The sequence below is a fragment of the Plectrocnemia conspersa genome, unplaced genomic scaffold (assembly GCF_051122295.1).
Source record: "Plectrocnemia conspersa isolate PC_06_02 unplaced genomic scaffold, ASM5112229v1 ptg000013l, whole genome shotgun sequence".
Taxonomy (NCBI): domain Eukaryota; kingdom Metazoa; phylum Arthropoda; class Insecta; order Trichoptera; family Polycentropodidae; genus Plectrocnemia; species Plectrocnemia conspersa.
Window position 1 is genome coordinate 6345601 of NW_028277177.1, and position 20813 is coordinate 6366413.

Consider the following 20813-nt stretch of genomic DNA (forward strand, 5'->3'; position numbering starts at 1 on the left):
TACATGTCTAATTAGAATAAATTATAATTTGCAATACAAATTGGAAATTGCTCACTCTGTCGTTCGTCGGTGTTATCTAATGTCAAGACCCCCAAGAGACTTGAACCCCATGACCTTATCTTGAGGGGGCCAATATATTTATGGACCAATTATGGTATATTTTTTGTCCATTGTTTGGTTCCTTATCGAACAAAAGGCGTGATGAAATATTCGAAATAAATAAACAGTATTGGTGTATTATCATCGTGTCAATGATAAACCTCAATAAACTCTTCATTATTCAAATGCATTATCTCGACTTAAACTTACGTATATGGTTTAAGTAAGACATTTTGTCACGTTGATTATCCCAATCTCAAGTTTGCTCAGCACTCGTTCGATCAACCGTGACTTGTGCTAATTTATAGCCATAAAAATACCGCTTAAAACGTCTTTTGTCACGTAGGTGTTTTACCTTCAACGTGACCGCTGAGAAAAAAATCACGTTTAGGAATTGATGCTTCTTTGAAAAGTAATTAAAAATTTTGTAATTGAAATACATGTTTCTATTATGTAATTTATGGTCGTGGTAAAACTCGTTTCTTGTGTTGTTGTGCAAATTTTAGTTACTAAGGCGGTCGTTGCTAAGTGCTAGAAAATAATAGTCTTGAGTGCTAAATATTACGTAGAATTCACAAGGTGACAAAATATTCAAAGCCTTTATGCGGTATACAAAAGTATCAAGAAATGTTTTGTCAAAGACATTTTTTTTAATTTAAATCAGATAAGTGGATGGTTATGTCGTAATTTCAGAAATAAGTAATATGAATTTTGTGGTAGCTAACTTAAAATTATATATTGTTGTATACTGTAAAAAATTTATGATTTTTTCACAAAACCTTAAAAAGCTGCGTCAGTTTATTTACATAAATGTTTATTTAAAATGAGAAATTCAATGATATGCGGGGGCTAATTTATTTTGCCACAAATTAGGCGCCACTGGCAACACTGACTTGGCGGCGACAAGAGCCACACTTTTCTTCTCACGATCACGCGAGGGTACGACGACCTGCGGCGCCTTATCCGCCGTTTTCATTCATAATGTTCAATAACTTAATAATTCTACAGCGGCCTAATCTGTGTTTAAATGCCGCCCGTCACCCAAAAGGTAGATTTTATTTAAGCTATTTCTTAAAAGCTCTCATTTACTTAGATTAAATCACATTTTTGATGTTGGCTCTGTTAGATTCGCCTGTTTTTTTTCTTCAATTAAATATAACATGTGTATATAAATACAATAATAATATTTTTGCAATTCTTATTTTTAAAATATTTTAATATGTGCTTTTATTGTGACCTATGTGGATTGTTAGAACGAAATAAATAAACTTAATGCAATTTAGAATACTACAATATTTTTTTATTATTTTAAAAATGTTATATAAAATAATACAAAAATTCTAAATTGCATAAAATATTTTCAAACCATTTATTTTTAATATATTTTATCAAAATTAGAAAAAAAATATATTTTTGCCTATTAAAACTCACACACTTATGTTTTTCATAACATGCCCTCTACATTGGTCAATCTTGGTGCATTTTGCTACCTGCTTTTATTCACGCCACTCCAATAAATCTCATTTATTAGTATTTTTTTCTCTTAGATAACGGGATTGATTTTAGGCAGGTTATTTGTAAAAGGTATTATGTATTTTTTCTTAAATTTAGTATACTTACGAATAATTTATTATTATTTTTATGTTATTTTATAACTTAACCAATTATAAACAATGGAAATGGTTATGAACCAGTATTGTGCATTTAATGTGTCTGTATGCTATTGTACCTATGTATATTTCTTAAATAAACTTGAATAAAATAAAATAGGCAGGCTATATTGTTTGACGAAAATTAAACAGTTGTATCATTATCATTAGATTAAATCTGATAATTACACTTTTCGCATATGCATGGAGGGGCCTCTGGCAATAAAAGGGTTAGAATAGCTTTGGCTGCTAAACTGTATGTAAATGATGTATCGTTGTTCGCGATAATAGAAAAAGCAACGACAATCGTTGTTGACGTCATAATGCCCTAAATGGTAAATTGGGAAACTTGTTACTTTTAAAATACTTAGGTCTACTTTTAGATACAAAATTAAATTTTTATACTCATTGATTATGTATTAAAAAAAATTAACAATGTCGAAATTTGTATAAAGATTTCAAAATATTATATATTACTATATAAGACTAGAATCATCTAACATTTATGTCTTGCGTTTGAGGATGTACAAATAAATTTAAAAACCCTACAGAGAAAAACGATTATAAATACTAAATTGAAATTCAGAATACAGATCAGCTGATAGTTAACATATCCCTCAAGCATTTTTTGTGATGTTTGCCACAAATTCTGTAACATATAATGCATTTAAAACCTTTAACATTTTACCAAACTTAACTAGGAATAATTGTAAAGAAAAATTTTTTTTTAATGAATTTATGTAACTTTATTCAACAAAAATTAAGTCAATAATAAATATGCAAAACATATTATACTATTGTAATTTTTGTTTTCCTTTTACCATGCTTTGTATTTCTCTTTCTGGTTCTTTGAAAATTTAATGAAATATATTTTAAGTGTACTTATTATCTTTTTCTAAATGTATACTTAATATATTCATACTTCCAATGTATTATATATATTTGTAACCGCAGAATGAGTTATATTTTATTCATGCGGAATTTCGTGAATAAATAAAAGTTACTGCATTGGTGCGTCAGTGAATGATGAATATGTGATTGGGTTGAATTTTATAAACACCACAGCATCTAAAGGGTTAAAGGAAGTATATTTGTTTCATGCAAGTTTTATCATTTTTACGTCCCAAAAAATATGCTTATCACGTAATGCTGTTACAATGGTAGGCTTCATATCCCGCGAGCCTTGCTCGTTTTATCGTTATATGTTATAGATTAGTAACCACTATATATTGACTAGAACACCCTAGCCTAGTCTTAAATTTTGATTTGAACAGTGTATTATATAAATTAATAAAATTATATTATTTATTGTTTTTTTACTTGACTAAATCAGTTTTATATCAAATATATAACACGAGTCATACATTTGCGGTTAGATGGGAATGTTTTATAAATTAATAAAGTATAAAAATTAAGTTTGGTACATACTATTTTATCAACGGTTTAGAAACAAAATTATTGACATTTCAATTCATTAATTAGAAACATTAGTTTTGTAATATTTAAGAATATAAAACATATGTACAATATGTTCTTTCACACGGTAATTATTGTCTCTAGGTTATATTTTAAATTTGTACAGGTGCTTATATTCCTTATACGTTTGGTGTTTTTTTTTACAATATTTTATTTTGCATGGTAAGTGTTTGCCAACTTTTTCAGTGGCTAGAAACCAAAAAAGTACGCCACGTCTGTCATTTTTATTTGTAGATATATCTTAATTATTGTGTGTGTAGGCGCTAATATATTCGCTAAAATAAGTCACCTTTGGAGACAGTTGCTTAATATTACAATTATAGTTATGCTCTCACGTATATCTATGCCTCATTTGAAATGTTTTGTCTTTGCAGACTTAATGTTCCATTTCAGAATTGTTGCCAAAACTATTATTTTTTTATTATATATTATATATACAGCCCATTACGATTGTCATTTTATAAAAATCCAACTAATTCAAATTTTCTTCACCTATCGATCTTGCATAAGTAGATTTGAACGCCCTCGTTTATTCATCTACACGTGTCATCTACTTCAAACAATTTTATAATGCCATAAAAATCGTATGCAATAAAACCTATACATTTATATCGTATTTTTTACGATCGTTTTCTAGTAAATTGATTGTGACTATGACGCTTTTTATTATATGTTTTCTTTTATTAAATCAATATTCGTTAAATGTATCAAATTGTCTATTTGCGCACAAGAAAGTGATCGATTGTAACACAATAGCCTCAATTATTTTATAGACATAAAAATCAATCACACTTATATGGATTCACTTTCATCTTCGCCTCGAAGCCTCAAGCGGTCAATTAATTTTACTCTTCTAGACTTTTCCGACTTTTACAGCGACGCCTTCTTACAGTTTTTGTCGTCAAATACGTGCGATCGCCCGATTGCACAGGTGACTTTTTGCCGTTGTCTCCTCAATCAACGGTTTGTTTTTTCAAGTGGCTTTCGTTATCATCGCCTACGTGTTTGTTTTTAGAGGCCCGTCTTCATACGTCGGTGTTTTTCTCATTTTCATTGGACGACCGTACGATTAATATGATAATGGATTCGAAAAACATGTATTTTGTGCACGTACATGTGCTCAAGCACATGTGCGCGGTTACAAAAACGTAGGAATGATTAGCTAGCTGCTCATGTTGCGGTCCCATTATTCCTTGTACTAGTTCATTGCCGCCATTGTGCAGATTTCACCGTAATGATTGATCAACGCACGTCATGGAATTGCGAGACGCTCATTATTCCACTGGCTTACATTATTTAATGTCAATATTACAGATATACGCCAATTTTCCATGTAGTTTTAATTGATGTAATGTGCGATTTAAATGCGTGTTTGTTTAAGGTAAAAAGGTGCGTATTCGCGTCTAATATTTAAGCTCGAGTTAACTCCTGGTGACTGCTGGGCTAAACCAAATTGGATGATTGAAGTGGAAAGGCTGCTAGACTGTTTATTATGACTTCGGTAGTGTCGGCTTCATAGTTTGTTTATTTCGTTACAACGTTATAAACACAATCAGCAACTACTAAGAAACTAGACGGATACCAGATTTTAATTGTGTATATGATGATTAAAAATATAAATGTCGAAATGCATTTGCATCTTGTGCGCATTGCTACAGTCTTTCTCCGCTCGCTAATAAAAAGTTATTTTTCAATCTCGACGTTTAATTTTATGCAACAAATCAAATGTCTAATTAAGTAGGTGCATATAATTTATAATGTAATTTGGAGCTTAGCCCAATTGATCGTGAAGCTCTCTTGGCAATTGGCAATCAATCCAAATTATTTGATTATATGTGCGCGATACACGTGCATGGAAATTATCTCACAATTTAATATAATCTTATTTTTTTGGCTCTTGAAATAATAGCTAAGATGACGATAATTTTTGCTTTGCTCCTCAATTTTGATAATCGAATAGCATGTGAAAGTAAATTATCTAGACTGGCTTAAATATTCCATCTGTAATCCTGTCCATAATATACACTGTTGTGACATCAAGGTTTCCGTTCGAACTTTCCTTTATCCTATCTACGTATTTGCATGCGTGTCAAGTGAGTGTTGTTCTACAATGTTCCTCTAACGCTATTGTGAGTCACGGGAGCTCAATTAGGCGAGCATATTATGGCTCAGTGTGAGGCATAGTGTTTGTTTGGTGTATGTAGTACAAACTTATAGCAATCGATAGTGCGAGATAATTTGGTGAAACGTGTACGTGCTCGGTTTTTTATAGTATTCTCTTGGATCGTTATCTAATCTAATCAACTATCCATTCAATAGGAAGGCGTGGGTGATTCGGAAAATCCAATTATGACAATTTTTTCAGACTTATCTAAGATTCGTTATTTTTTTGTTATTTTCCTCTTCCTACTGATTTGCGCAATAGTTTTTAAAATTACTGAGAAGATTAGTTTGTGTTTCTAAAATTCACCACAAACGACCTTTCCTCCTCCGTACAATCTTATCTTAGATGTGCATATACATTTTCTTTTGCATGCTTTATTTTTGGACAATTTCAGAGCTACTTATTGCACGTGATTCGCACGATCCGTGCAATGGCCTGTGACGTCAATGTTGCGATATTTTATCGTCATGAGATTTGGGGATCAATAGATAAACGTCTCTTAATTTTGACGACGTGTTTCCTGTTGTTTTGATTGATTTGTGAAGGGTATCTAGATATAATCATATTGATTGCATTTCTTTGGAAACTTACATTATGGTTATTTCCGATTACATACCTGAATTCTTACGATTATAATATTTTTTTAACGCAATTACCAAGAGCTGTTTTATTATTATATCATATTTTGAGACTGAAAGAGTGTGACTTTGCATCCAAATGTCTCTCGCGTCGAGCAGCCTTTGCAAAGTCTGCATGTAGCTCTCCGTGTCGCTGCAATCTCCTCCGATGTGACCAAGTGGCACATTTTATATTGAACGTCCGAGACAGCTCTTGCGAATCGCAGATGAAGATGTTCATGAACCAGTTGCATCGCTTGAACACACCTCTTAAATGTGTTCGCGTCTTAAAATAAAACATGGCCCATATTGTAATATTCGCAGGGTCTAATGCATTCTTCGATGAAAGGGTAGTTTCTTCGATGGTGATAATGGGTGGTTTTGTGCTATTAGGTGTAACGAAACCTATCTCGGTGTGTTTTTTTAGGGGGCGTTGCCCTAGGGGTGGTTGATCTCGCGGCCAATGAGACTCATGTGTGAATTTAGATGGACTTTTTATTAAGTTATATTTACATTCGACTATAGACGATTAACGGCGTGATGGTTTTCGCGATGAAGGTGGCGCAGGTGGTGATGTCTCAGGGCTCTTGTAGCTGCGTGCGGCGAGTGGTTCGGGAGTTCCAGGAGTGATCTTCTGGTCTGTCGGTGAGGGCGCGTGTCTGGTTCCTCCGGATGGCTGCTGGTAGATCTCTCTCTGGCTGGGTGTTTCGTCTGCGTCTCTCTGCTGTCTCCGACCGATGCGTCGCTGGCTCTGCTGTCTCCGGCGGTCTCTTGCCTCAAACCGTCTGCCCTCCCCTCCCCCCTTTAGGGGTTGCACGCTTGCTGGCCAATCGTGATTGTGCATCGATCTCCTAGCCAATCGCTGCAGTCGCTTCGTAGAACTCGAGAAATCGGATGTTGCATTTTCGAAAGCGAGTTTTTTGCTTGTCCAGATTTTCGAATTCTTCGGAAAGGGTTTGCAATGTGGTGATTGATTGCATCCGTACCGTTTTGTCACAAAAGGAATTCTCTTAACGATTCGTGTTGTGTGGTCAAAAGAAATCCCTCTTGTGCCATGATATTTGTCTCATTGTTAATGAATGATCGTTTTTGGTCACGGTCTTTAACAATGGGACAATTGTATGTGGACCTATTTGTGTGGTCGCCACAGTCTAGAATTTCGTAACTTGGAATATTTCTATTTTCGTTGTTTAAGTGGTCTTTATGGTGACTTCTATAGTGACTAATAGTGGTTTAAAAAAAATGCCTCATGCGATATTATATAACGTATAAGTAACAATAGTTCGAGGTGGTAATTTGTCTAAATATTTTTGTGGAAACTAGAAACTACAGTGTAGCGTAGTTTATCTGTTTTTTAATAAAAGATTTTGTGCATATCGATTTACTTGAGCTCGTAAACCGTGTCAGATAGTTTCGGAAGGAGACATTGATATCTATATAATTTAAAAAGTTATGCTGTACAAAATATAAGAAGGTATCGTTACCATATTTGTTTGGGAATCGCTTTAATAGTATGCAAACTTTAAATAATAAATCAGTTTCAGAAAATAAAATAGAAAACAAAAAATTATTATAAATTAAGATTTGATTTTTAACTCATGAATATTTTTTTCTTCTCCTTATTTTGTATAAAATATATTGTATAATAGCATTTAAAATTCCACAAATTCAATTTAAAAATACACTACTAAGAACACACAACAAAAATATGTTAAAAAGTAGTACGTCACATCAGGTGCAAATTATTTTACCATAGTGTGACGCAAAAAACTTGTTTTTTGTCATCGTATTAAAAAATATTATAATGAAGCAAATACATATTAAAAATATACAAGAACTAGTTGATACTTACATTTATATTCATTAGTAAAAATTATATTAGTAATCTTTTTATTGGCAGTAATCGTAATATGTATAAATACTGTTTTCAAACGCACAAATAAATCGATAGATAATATTTGGACACTGGCGTTCGCTGCTCTATACCATCATACATGTTAATGTTATTAGGAAATCAAAGATATAACTAATTTGTTTTTACCTGGTTGACAACACTACCGTTTTTTATTGCTATCATTTTACTGATAAATTCTGCGCGCGTTGGGTGCCCAAATAGAGGATGCCCGACATTGAAACTTTCATGCTCTCAGCAGTTACATGATTACTATTTTAAAATAAATTAATCTGAATGTATTACGAATCAATTCCAAAATATAATGTCCGTCAGAAATGAAGAATGTGAATTTGAATCCCTCCCTTGTATTAGGATGTTGATCTAAGGGTCGCAATTTAATTTATCATTTCTTGTTTTATCTAATCTATTTTTAAAAATACTGTTAAATAAATATGTTTACATATCGAATTTTATCTGGATGGTCGCACATGTTGACACTTTCTTTCATCGTCGAATTAAAATTCCACAAGCGCCAACACTCATGCGCTATAACATTTTCGATTAATCTTCAAAGATAAAACAGTATCCAATGAGGCCAAGCACCAGAATCTCGCTGTGCTCAACAAGCAAAAATAACTAAGTCTAAAAAAAAAGTGCGCGTGATTTTGAATAGGGGGCTCGTGCGTTGACGTCGAATTCCAAGAATAAAAAAACAACTTATTTTTCACATTGTCCATGCGAATGGCAGAACGCCAAAAAAAACGCTAACACACAAGACGATTTTTTAACATTATTATTATAATATTTACGTAGGAAGACGTGATTGTTTTTTTTCCTTTGCGCAAAGGTATCGACTTTACCGCAGGTTCACTGTGAAGGTCACCGCTTTTAAATGGTCTAGGTCGGCTGACCTTAAAATAAAATCATATTACGCCAACAACCCTCCAATATCGATTTGTGCGTTAATATCCTAATAGTAGCTCAGTTTTATTCCGACATCAACGGTGATGGTTTGTCGTTGGACATATGTGTCGATGAAGTAAGTTTCAATTTCTATCATTGCGAAAATTGTTCAAAAACTTTCAAGCAGCGCTGTTATCAAATGTTGACCTTTTGGCATGTGCATTTATTTAATATTTGTTTATGTTCATATGTATGGTATGGTTTTACTAATGTTTATGTATTTTTCTAATATCAACAATAATGGTTAATGTATTAGCAATTAATGAAGCTCGAGTCTGATTTAATGAACTAAAATTAAATATTATAATTCTTGTTCGGATCATACTTTTCTAAAACTAATATTATCTGTCATAATACAATAAACCCTTAAACGAGAGTATGTTATTAAATACAGTTAAATAAACTGGAACAAGAACGCTTAAAAAATATCACTTAAATAATATTAATATAAATATCATTTTTATTAGCATTAGAATTTAAGATATGATTAGAACATTTTTCAAAGAAAAATGTGGTATTGCTTTTTATAATGTGCAACTGATTTACAGAGAAATGTGCAAATGATATATTAAATAAATAAACATTGACCACAACATAACATGTTTGTCTGTTTGTGACTATATTTGCAAGTATTATAAAATATATAATTTATTGAAAAATACATATAACATATTCATTATGTTTTAACTTTCAAAATGTTAAATACTTATTATGATCCACGTAATAATACTATATTTCTTAGTAGGTGATTAAAAACTACATGAATTATATTTTCCATATTTAATTCGTTAAAAAATAAGGGCTATTTCTTTCATTGTTTAAGTCAACGATAACCAAAAATACAATAAAATGATATATTTTTTATAATATACAATTTTTCATATCGAAATAATTTTTATTTTGCGATTTAATTTAATAAATCCTGAACAATTCTTATGTGAAGTTTATTTGTAGTTATTGATCTATAATTTACTATTTTTTTTGTGAGTGAGTTCATCAGTGAAAATGAATGGCCCTTCACTTATTTTTTCTTCCTACTTTAAATTCACGACATTCTGTCATTGTCATGAACAACAATTTGATGATGAAGTTATACATACACAGAGTCGTTGTGAGGGTGTTCGATCAACAACCTGCTAACATTCAACATTGCTAAGTGTCACATTTTTGCATTTTTTAGATCTGATTGCTCGGTGCTATTCCCTAATAGCTTAGGTGGTAATAAACGTTTGTTGAAAACTTGATAATGATTTAGTGTAAAGCGTTTAAATTTTTCTAATATGGCTTCATTGTAGGCATTCTGGTTTCTTTCTCGATGATCTCGAAAGTTCTCGAGAAATTTTGATACATAAAAAATATATGTAATTGTAATATTACAGTTTATTACTGTAGATATCTTTAAATTATTGATGAATTGTTATAAAGGACGTACAAAACAGATCGACGTACTTTGATTACAGAGGCTTCAGTTACGTAAGAATTTCTACCCGAATTCTAGAGATAATTGACCATAACAATTGTTGCTACTTTAAGTTTTTTATATTTCTTACACAGATCTGTCACAGATCCACCAATTTTGTGCAGTGGTTGTTAAATATTTAAAAATATTTATACAAATTTATTTTTTAACAAAAAAAAGGCAAAAAACATTTTTTTAAGAATAATTTTTTTAAGTTTCTGAAGGGTGGTGTCGACAATCCGTGCATGCTCGACGATTTTGATCCGCGGGCTGTAGAGTACCGTTTAGAGTTGCAATTGCGTCCCTTATTCATAATCCGTTGCAATCAGGACGTCAGTGCTCTCTCACACACTCCATCCAGATTATATGTATGTATATGATAGTACGTTCAAGCTGATAAATCATAAGAATATTTATCAAAAATATAATTAATTTGATTTAAACCAAGTCTCTTCATACGTTGTCTTATTAATATAAGAGATATGTAGATACTTAGCTGACGTAACAAGTGGTTGCGTCAGCAATAGTGCATACCTTCTAAGATGTTCTGGAGCTTCTTCTTATTATATCGCGTTCTCCAGCAGTACCCAATGAATCACCGTCCTTTCACCTTTGAAACCAAGAGTTCGTTGGCGTCTCTCTCTTTCTCTCCCGTATACGTCATGTTTTTATTACATCATATCAAAGTGTTTTTTTGGCAATAATTGCACGGAGCGAAGGTCGGTCGCCGTGCCTTTTTCTTGCAATAATTGCTTCCTTGTGCAAAACAGCCAATTTGTAACCGCCAAAAACCTCTAGACGACCTCGAAGACTGGAGGTGTGTCCGGAACCAGTTTTCCTTCTGGAGAGAGATCGTTACTCTCGCTGTGAGAAGGAGCTGCGAACAGGGATTTGCGTATGCATCGGATGGTAAACTGATGCTTTGTGTTTTTTTTTCAAAAGCTAAGATTAGCATTCTGCAAGCTGTTGTCAACCTTGGAGTGTCTCTTTCAAAGTGACCGGTCGAATTTTGTATGGTTGGTTGATTTCTCGTTTTTGATTATCATTTATTTTCAACCAATACCATATACTGCGATTTTAACTATTCATTAGAATAGTATTACAGACAAAACAAGTTTATCATAATTAACTAACGTTATGTAATATATATTTGTATATGGTTCTGAATCATGAGTCTTCGGTCATATCATATTTTCATTTTTTTTATTATTATTGTTTATGTAATAAGCATATGATAAACTTGAAAAAAAGGATCGTATATTTTACGTTGATTTCGTATCAACGAATTGTTGAGTTGTCCCTCACATATCACTAATGTCATGGCTTTAATCGAAGCTGCTGAAAACAGATGCATCTGGCTTAAGTTTAACTCAAAATGGTTATTTTTTCAAAATAAGATTTTAGATACAAGGTATTCGGCGAACGAAACAATTCGATAGCCTTGATTTTACTGCTTAGTTTAATTAGAATTTGTTCTAGGAAGTCATGCAAGTCATTTACAAACATATGCTCATTTATTGCTTCATATAACTTAAAATATACAAATAAAAGCAGCATATGGATATCAAAAGACTTGAGTTAACCTTCGTTAAATTTCCAACGTATACATATCTACCATCTTGTTTCAAAGCAGTATGTACGAAAAGTACACAACTGTATAATGTATAATAAATGTACTACCGTTACATTTGTATTTTCAGTAACTACAGTCGGTTACATTTAACAATCAAATAAATATGTATTTGTTTAACGAATATTATCAATTATTATCTTGTTTCGTGTTATATATTGTTATATAACTCTTTGTTTTCGTAAGATCAACGAACCCTCATACGAGTTTTGATCCAGCTAGTCAGTTTATGGACTGAGAAGATGCAAAAACCCCTTTTCTTACATCTAATTAGCATAATTATATAAATAGGGGAATGTCCTTTGTTCGTCAGCATTCACCTTCAAACCATACGGTCAGTCGTCCGTCTGACGACCCCCCCTAAATATCGATTTTCATCGAGTACCCACAAATATATAACATTAGTATAAAATAAAAAGGGAAATTGTAAATGCCTAACATTAGGAAAAATAATAATTTCCATCGTTGCAAAATTGAAAAACAACAACAAAGGTTTAACCATATATATGTTGATGTAATATAACATAGCAGTTCAAATGACCTAACTAACAAAAAATAATATTGAAAGTAATATATGCATTAAAAACAGGCAGATTTATAATATGAAAAGTAATATATGAGATACACAGTGATTGATAGAAACACTGGAAAACGCTCTGACGCGCGCAGGTTTAAGAACGCAATGACTTGTTTGAGATTGTTACATGCATACATAAGTAAATCTAAGCTTTTGTAATATTATGTGTACATCTATAATTAAATTAGATTTCATTACTGTCTAATTATGAATCGCATTCTGATGTGTATTTTTTTATAATTATAAGCACATTACACAATTGTTTGATTTGATCACTAAAATACATTTCACGTACTTCTGTTAGGCGATTTGTTAATTAAGTGGGGTTTTTTTACTATTCTACGTTCTAATAAATTATTTTGTAAACTGCCTGATAAATTCATGTAAATATTTTTTCTGAGATTCATGTTATACATAAATGGCAGTAGTCATCCAGCTTCTTAATATGCTGGCATTGTATCTTGATCTGTTCAAAGTCAGCTATGAAAATCGGGTATATTTTTTTTTAAATTGACGTTTTATATTTATTGTTTATTTTAATTAATTATACATCTTATTCTGCTATATTTACAAACAATACAATAATTGTAGATCGTTAGTTACAACTATTAAAAATGGTATATTATCGGGAAAAGCGAAATAAAAATATACACATTAAACTTACCAACGATTTAAAAGTATGTACTATGTTTTACATACTTTTTTTTAGAACATTGTTAGATTTTTTAATGTATCTTACTGTAGTTTAACCAAAATTTAATACAAAAAATTGTGACGCACGGCCCTCACGGATATCATTATGACTATCATTCCGTCGTTTAGGTATGATGCGTGATACATTTTCCCAGAAATCAATTGATGTTCAAAATACGACGAATTCAATACATCGTATATTCTGACAAGCAGCCTTCTCGTTACTAATTAATTTCATTTAATATATGTAAGAGTAATACGTGTTTTAAAAACAATGAAGCCAAACTTGTACGAAGAATGCCATTGTGATAAGTCTTGGGCCAGATACCGTTATGGTTTGAATTGCTTTCGTTACAATTACAATATCAACCGCATTCGCTGTCTGTATAATTTATATATTTATATCAATATCTGTACAATTTTCGTAAATTATATGGCTTTACTTAGTTAACATGTTTTTGGCTTAGGGTCTTAATATAAAAGATGTTTTTTTAATGGAGAACGTTGAAATTAAATGAAATGGCTTTATTGGAAAGATAAGTTTATGCCATTAGTGCTTAAAACAACGGATGGCTCGAATAAAGTCCAAATTTCGACCAATTTTTCGAGCTGCTGGGGCCGTATATCGGAAATAACGCGGCGAATGTTGGCTTCCATGTCGTCAATCGTCTCTGCTTTATCGGTAGACTAGCGACTTCACATATCACGGAGCCCATGAGCCTTATCGCTAAACAAAAATTTGTTGTGAAGATGAGGATCAAGAGCAATCTCGTTTTCAGCAAATTCACCGAACGTACGACGCATACGATAGTCAAGCTGCTTCAATTTTTAAACGAACTGGATCTTGTAAAGATCTTTCCGTAAATTTTTCATAAAGTGGATGGATACAGTGCCAATTGCTGTGCACCCCTCAATACTACGTTCACCAGTAGAAACAACTTCTTCGGTTTGCACTGTACGACGTCTCTGCGGATGCGTATTATCAATTAGAGTATGCGTGGTCCAAAAACAATCGATGGTTATTCGAATTACTTGCTTGGATGGACGTTTATGTCGACCGTAAAATAGACGTAGCGCACGGTAAGTTTCGCGAACTAAACCACGATTTTCGAAATAAATTTTCACAATTTGCAAGCGTTGTTCTGACGTAAGTCTATTCATGGTAAAATGGCAAACCGAATCGAGTACAAAGCAGCTGTCAGCTGTCAAATTGGCTGTCGTTAGAAAAAGTGTTGCCAATTCGAAAAAAACATCCTTTATATATTGTTGTTTTATGTGAATTGGCCGATGTTTTTAATGATATATAAAATGCTATATATTTTTAAATACATTTATCGATTAAAATATGTTCCATTTACTAAAATTGTATTTTGCCCACAAACGAATGCCTTGTTAGTATTTATTTTTAGAGGTTGTGTAGTCGTTAAAGGCATTATTTACAATATCATTCTGATTATTGATTTTCGTACTTCGAAAATAAATGGTTAATGACGTGACAATCTGTATGGGAAAGGTCAGGGGAATATGGAAATTGATGCAAGAATTTCTTATTAGTTTTATTTTGCAACAGTAATTAGTAAAGTATCATGAAGCAATATCGTTTAAAGCCAGTTTACCAACATCGGATGTGTATCGTTAATTTTCTATTCATGGTATTAATTTACCCACAGTATGATTCCGCTGTAATATTTTCGCATGGCTTAGGAAACGAACAATTAATGATAATAAAGAACAGACTTCGAAACGTTGCTATATTTGCCTTTCGGTCAGTTCATGCGGTACTCATTTGTCATTTTTTTACCTTATGACATCTAGATGTAGTGAAACGGTTACAAGAAAAAACATGTACGTCTTCTGCAAGTGTCCCAACAGTTGCTTGTAGATTAGCCTTAATACTGTTACTCAATCTTTTTTCATCCACAGCAGACGGAGGTCCTATTAATAAGGTTAATATCGCACGGTACGAAATTTTTCCAACTAACGCTATACATTTCTTTAATTAACAGTACCTTCGTCAAATCCCAAATTGACGTTTCTCGTGGCCTGCGCCGCGTTGTGTTTCAGTTTGAGCTCGTACAAAAAAGGATACGTAAATCTTTTGTAGAAATTATAATTCACATGAACATAAAAAAATAGGAAAAAACAAGTAAATGAGACTGTAAATGAAAAAATATAAATAATACAAAATCATAAAATAAATATATGGTTATTTACTACGAATGTCTTGCTTTAAACACGGATCGTTTTGACACTATGTCAAAAATTCACTCAATGTTTTTTTAATATTAGTCTTGAGAAAGGGCGAATTGTTCGGTAGAAATCGGAAAGGAGAAATTGGTCGAAGAAAATCTTATGTTTAATGACTGTTGGTAAGGTCCTATTGGTTTTGAGAAAAATTATATTGTTCTACAGTTGTGTTAATTTATAATTTATCTTATTTCTTAAAACATCTTTCTTTAAATATTAGATTTTTTCGAAATTTGTCTTGAGAACCTTTCGCGGTGGATAACCCCAATTCTTCTTCTCTTTGTACATGAGCGTTCCTGGCATTCCGGACCTCTTGCGGTCGCACGACCGGTCGCGTATCTCAATCTCTTCGCATGCACCGTGCCATTCGCCATTAAAAAACTCAACCGGTCTTCATTCCAATCGGGGGCCCGTCGCCATTCGGCTTCGCCATTGGCCGCAGCCATACAGTTTCGTCACTATCACCGATGACTATTGGCCATGAGCGCTGACGTCACTGACGTTCGAATTTCGCGCCAATGCGAAAAGTGGGTCGTACCAACACCATTCTGTATTATAAGGCCGTCGCGTAGGATTTTCCCATAGCCGTGACGTCACGGTCCAACGGTATAGAGCGCGACGGTCGGCGGCGGCCAGAACTAAACCGTCCGTTGGCGCGCGACGCGTCAGATTCACGTGCGCGTGTTTATTTACCAAAAATCGGTTAAATATCGCAGTTAACCATTTATCCGTGTCGTCGTGTGTTATTCAGTGTTATTTGGTGTATTTGCAACCATGGTTTATACGTGTTGTGTCCCAAATTGCAACGGAAACTACAAGAACGGCCCCAAAGTCAGCGTCTACAAATTTCCTCGAGATGAAGCGACTAAAAACAAATGGATCCGGGCGATTCATCGAGCACATTTTGCTCCTACTCGACATTCTAGGGTACGTATTGTTTTTACACATATAAGTGCTTGTTTATATTTTGCATGTTGATCGATACACACACCTAACCTACAATATAATGGATCATAACATAACATAGGTATGCGAGCGCCACTTTACCGAAACGGATTTCAGACGAAATAGTGAATATTATGACGAAAGAACCGGACGTCATCTGAGCGTTCCCTTGGACAAAAAAGCATTGAAAGAATCAGCAGTTCCGACGAAGCTACCCAATTGTCCAGATTATCTATCTGCTTCGGCTTCTACTTCGACCAGAGAGAGTGCAGAAGAGAGACGCACGCGTATCGACAATTCCAATATAGAAGCTGCAATTGCCAACAGCTATCGTTCCAAAGCTAAATATGATAGTAATAGAGTATTTTCCAATTTTAATCAATTTATTGTTTGTCTAGATAGCCATAATGTCGACGAGGAGTGGACCATAGTCAAGAAAAACGGCCTGGTAAAATTTATTTTAATAGAAGACGTTCCAGCCCCCGTCATTACGCTCTCTGCCGTATTTAGCCAAGACTTAAAATTAACATTATATAAAAACAAAACCCAACTAACTCGCTTAAATAATAAACAAATCCCATTAGCGTTTCAAAATATTAATGATGTAATTGAAACATTAAATACTTTTAAATCTTCTCACCAAAATGTAAACGAGAGTTCCGTCGATGACAATATTCAATTGATCCTCGATACGTTAGCATCGACTCGTACATTAATAGATGAAGATAAGAGGAAATATATCGATTTTTTAAGTGAGCAAGTAAAACTTTTCAATTGTAAAAAAAATCGTTATAGATATTCACCTGATTTTGTAATATTTTGTAGCATTTTGTTCTCAATATCTCCCCACGCATATAGATACATCAGAAGCTTTGATTATATGATTTTACCTCATCCGACTACAGTTCATAAAATTTGTTTAAAATATAATACCGATCCTCAGATTGAACAAAATGAGGCAAATTTTTTAACTTATATTAAACAAAAGTTTCATTTTTTAAAAGATAGTGATAAAGTTGTTAGTTTAATGATTGACGAAATTTATATTAAGCCATATTTTGATTATAAAGGGGGAAATATTGTAGGTATGGCTTATAACACTGAAGAAGCAGCTAAATCTGCTCATGTATTTATGTTACAAAGTTTGCTTTCTTCGTTTAAAGAAGTTGTGCATATTTTACCTGTAAAAACGATGAAAGCAATGGAATTATTTAACTTCATTAAGAGAATTGTAGTCGGTCTACAGAATATAGGATTTAATGTAGTCTGTGTCGTAAGTGACAATAATTCTATAAATCGTAAAGCGATCTCTTATTTTGCTTCACCTCCTCAAGTCAGTATAGTTTACAAACATCCTTGCAAAGATAATGCACCTTTGTTTTATATTTTAGATTCTGTTCACGTATTGAAATGTATACGAAATAATTGGATTAATCAGAAAGATACCGATCAGTCGATTAAGTTTCCATCTTTTGAAAATGTAAACGATGATACTTTATCTGTAGCTTCCTTTTTAAATGTGAAAAAATTGTATCAAATGGAAAATAATCAACTTGTCAAATATGCTCACACATTAAATTTAAAATCTCTCTCACCTAGTTGCTTTGAAAAACAAAATGTAAAATTAGTATTAAATATATTTAACGACAATGTTATACAGGGACTGTTAGAAATAGGTCAGCAGCATAATTTATCTAACCACCGATCTACTGCTGAATTTATTAGATTAATAAAAACTTGGTGGGAAATAGTAAATGTAAAAACACTGCACAAAGGTGACAGATTTAGAAATCCTCTTCAAAATCCTCTCGTACCTGCCGAAGAAAATTCAAAATTTTTAGAAAAATTTCTAATATGGTTAGATTTTTGGAAAGGATTAAATGTAAAATGTAATAAACTAACCAGAGAAACGCACGATGCAATTTCCCACACGACACACGGGCTTTTACAATTAAGTGAATATTGCAAGGCAGAATTAAATTTCAAGTATTTGCTTCCAGGCAAAATTCAGACAGACAATCTTGAAGCCCGTTTTGGTAAATATAGGACGATGGCAGGTTCTCAATATTTAATTACAATAAGACAAGTGTTTGAAGTTGAATCCAAAATTAGAATCCAAAATTTATTGCCATTAACGTTAACGTCTGAAAAATTTGGAAATATTAATTTAGAAAATAGTATAGAAATTGATAATGAACCTAACGTAGAATCAACTAATTTTATGTCAGAAACAACAGACTTCGATTTAATTTATACTGAAGAGGATTTTAATATGATTCAACCACAGTTACCTATATTTACATATTTAGCAGGCTATTGTGCAAGAGTAGTACTAAAAAGAGTTAAGTGTGATATTTGTAAAAAGTTTTTAGTTTTAGACAAACATTTAAATTTTGCTAATTTAGAAGAAAATTTCAATTTTATTAAAAATGTTGATAGAGGCGGTTTATTGTATCCGCACTCTGATTTAGTAAATGTAATTATGCTAAATTACATTACAATAAACAAATTAATTAGCACTAATCATGAAAATAAGTTTTTAAAATGTAAAGCTCAGAGGGAATTAGTAATATGTTTAACGTTAAATACAGTCGAAGAACATGATTTCTTTCTATCGGAATTTTATTGTCCATCATTGAAGCATACCGATTTTAATATTTTAAGGCTATTAATAAAAACATCTACAAATATATTTTTAAACAATTATATGAAAAAGAAAAATAACATAATATCGATTAATTCTGATGGAAAGAAAAGGAGAAAATTAGAAACACTCACCTCGGGTAGTTAGTTTTAAGATTTTTTTATTTTGTAAATATGTTGGGTTTTGTTTTGTATCATACCAATTAATTTTAATTAGACATATGTCAACTTACTTTAAAAGAGATCAGCTGAGCTGCAAAAAAGATATGTATTCAAATATTAATTTGTATGTATAAATATGGCAATGATTGACTTAATGTATTCACTTTTCCAGATCAAAACAACAATAGATTGAAGTAGCGATTCGAGAGAAAGCTGTTATATGTCAAATAAAATTCAAGTTTTATAAGTGAAATGGAGAAAAGTTATATTTATAAACAAATTATCTTGAACTATAAGAATGAAATTTATGTTAAGACCATGTACTAAAATTTGTTATATGTTTTATGTAATTGAATATGTAAACTCTTATCAAATAAACAGTGAAAAAGTTTTTTCATTAACATACAAATAAACTAGAATTTTCGGACATTCCTTAAATGTACTTTGTTTTAATTATATTTTTTTTATTGACCTATTTTTAAAAAATGTTCTGATAATTTTCAAAACTAGTAATAAAAATCATAAATGAAACCTTGATTTTATTAAATTTAAGAATTATTTTTATTCTAAAAAGGCTATTAAAAATACCGAAATCGTAAAAGCGCGTAGATTCTCTAGTACGTTTGCCGCGCCGAGTATCCCTACACCCAATGACGTCACGCGCGCTGCTGTCCGGCCTTCTATCTAGGTGGTGTTGGTCGTACCCACAGCACGTCGCTATCTATGACGATAGTTCTGGCACACGCGTTTTTCGGCCTTGTGAATTTGCGTAACTTTAGGCAGAACATCATGGGAGGCGTAAACAGTTTTTCCCTAGTGACGTATTAACTCTTTTCCGAGAATCATTATCGTAATCAATCCGCGATTGGATACGTATATTCGACACGCCTGATTGTTGATTACTCCTTATCTCGCTGTGCCTTTAAAAAAGATAAAAGCGTTTGGGCAAATTGCGGTAATTTCATTTACTTACGTTTGTTACTGTTTGTTCAGATTTGGAGCTTATTATAGTTTATTAACGGAATTATCGCAATGTTTGCTTTGAGTCATTAAGGTAAAGAGGGAAAACCCGATTGAACGATAATAACAATGGTCTAAAAATATCGCTTTAAATCTGATATTATTAATCCCATCTTAAAACATTTTAAAATTTAGATAATATTAATGTAATAAGTATAAATTATGCCAAAAATTTAGTAGTAAAAAACATATGAGAAATAATCATATATCTTATACAGCCAGAATGATATGTGCAAATGTCACGTCCTTATTGTTCTCCGCTTCAGAGGAGTTCTTGTGACAGATATACATACACATGTATTTTCTGTTTTACAGCTGTCTGATTTACAGTGCTGCTAACATAGGAAATGAATTGGTTCATCATGTATAATGGGGCGATAAGATATTAATCTCGTCAACTGTACCTCAAAAATTACAAATAAAAACCGCCCTGTGCACTAATTCTTACCGGTTACTGATCAATCACATGAAGAAAATGTAATAATCTTTAGGCCGATTGTTGTAAACTGCCAATTTACTTTGCTTAATAGTACTTATTTTAAATATCGAATAAAACCAATTGGTTGGTTGCGTAA

The 20813-nt window shown here is 32.4% G+C and overlaps 1 protein-coding gene and 1 long non-coding RNA gene across 4 annotated transcripts in view; both read left to right on the forward strand.

Annotated features, from left to right (window-relative positions):
* Positions 1-20813, forward strand: part of LOC148227141 (uncharacterized) — a 47958-nt gene that overhangs the window by 21820 nt on the left and 5325 nt on the right. The window lies entirely within an intron of this gene.
* Positions 16103-16936, forward strand: LOC148227142 (uncharacterized). Its single transcript, XR_015811894.1, has 2 exons — positions 16103-16395; positions 16496-16936. It is a non-coding gene; the product is annotated as an uncharacterized LOC148227142 (long non-coding RNA).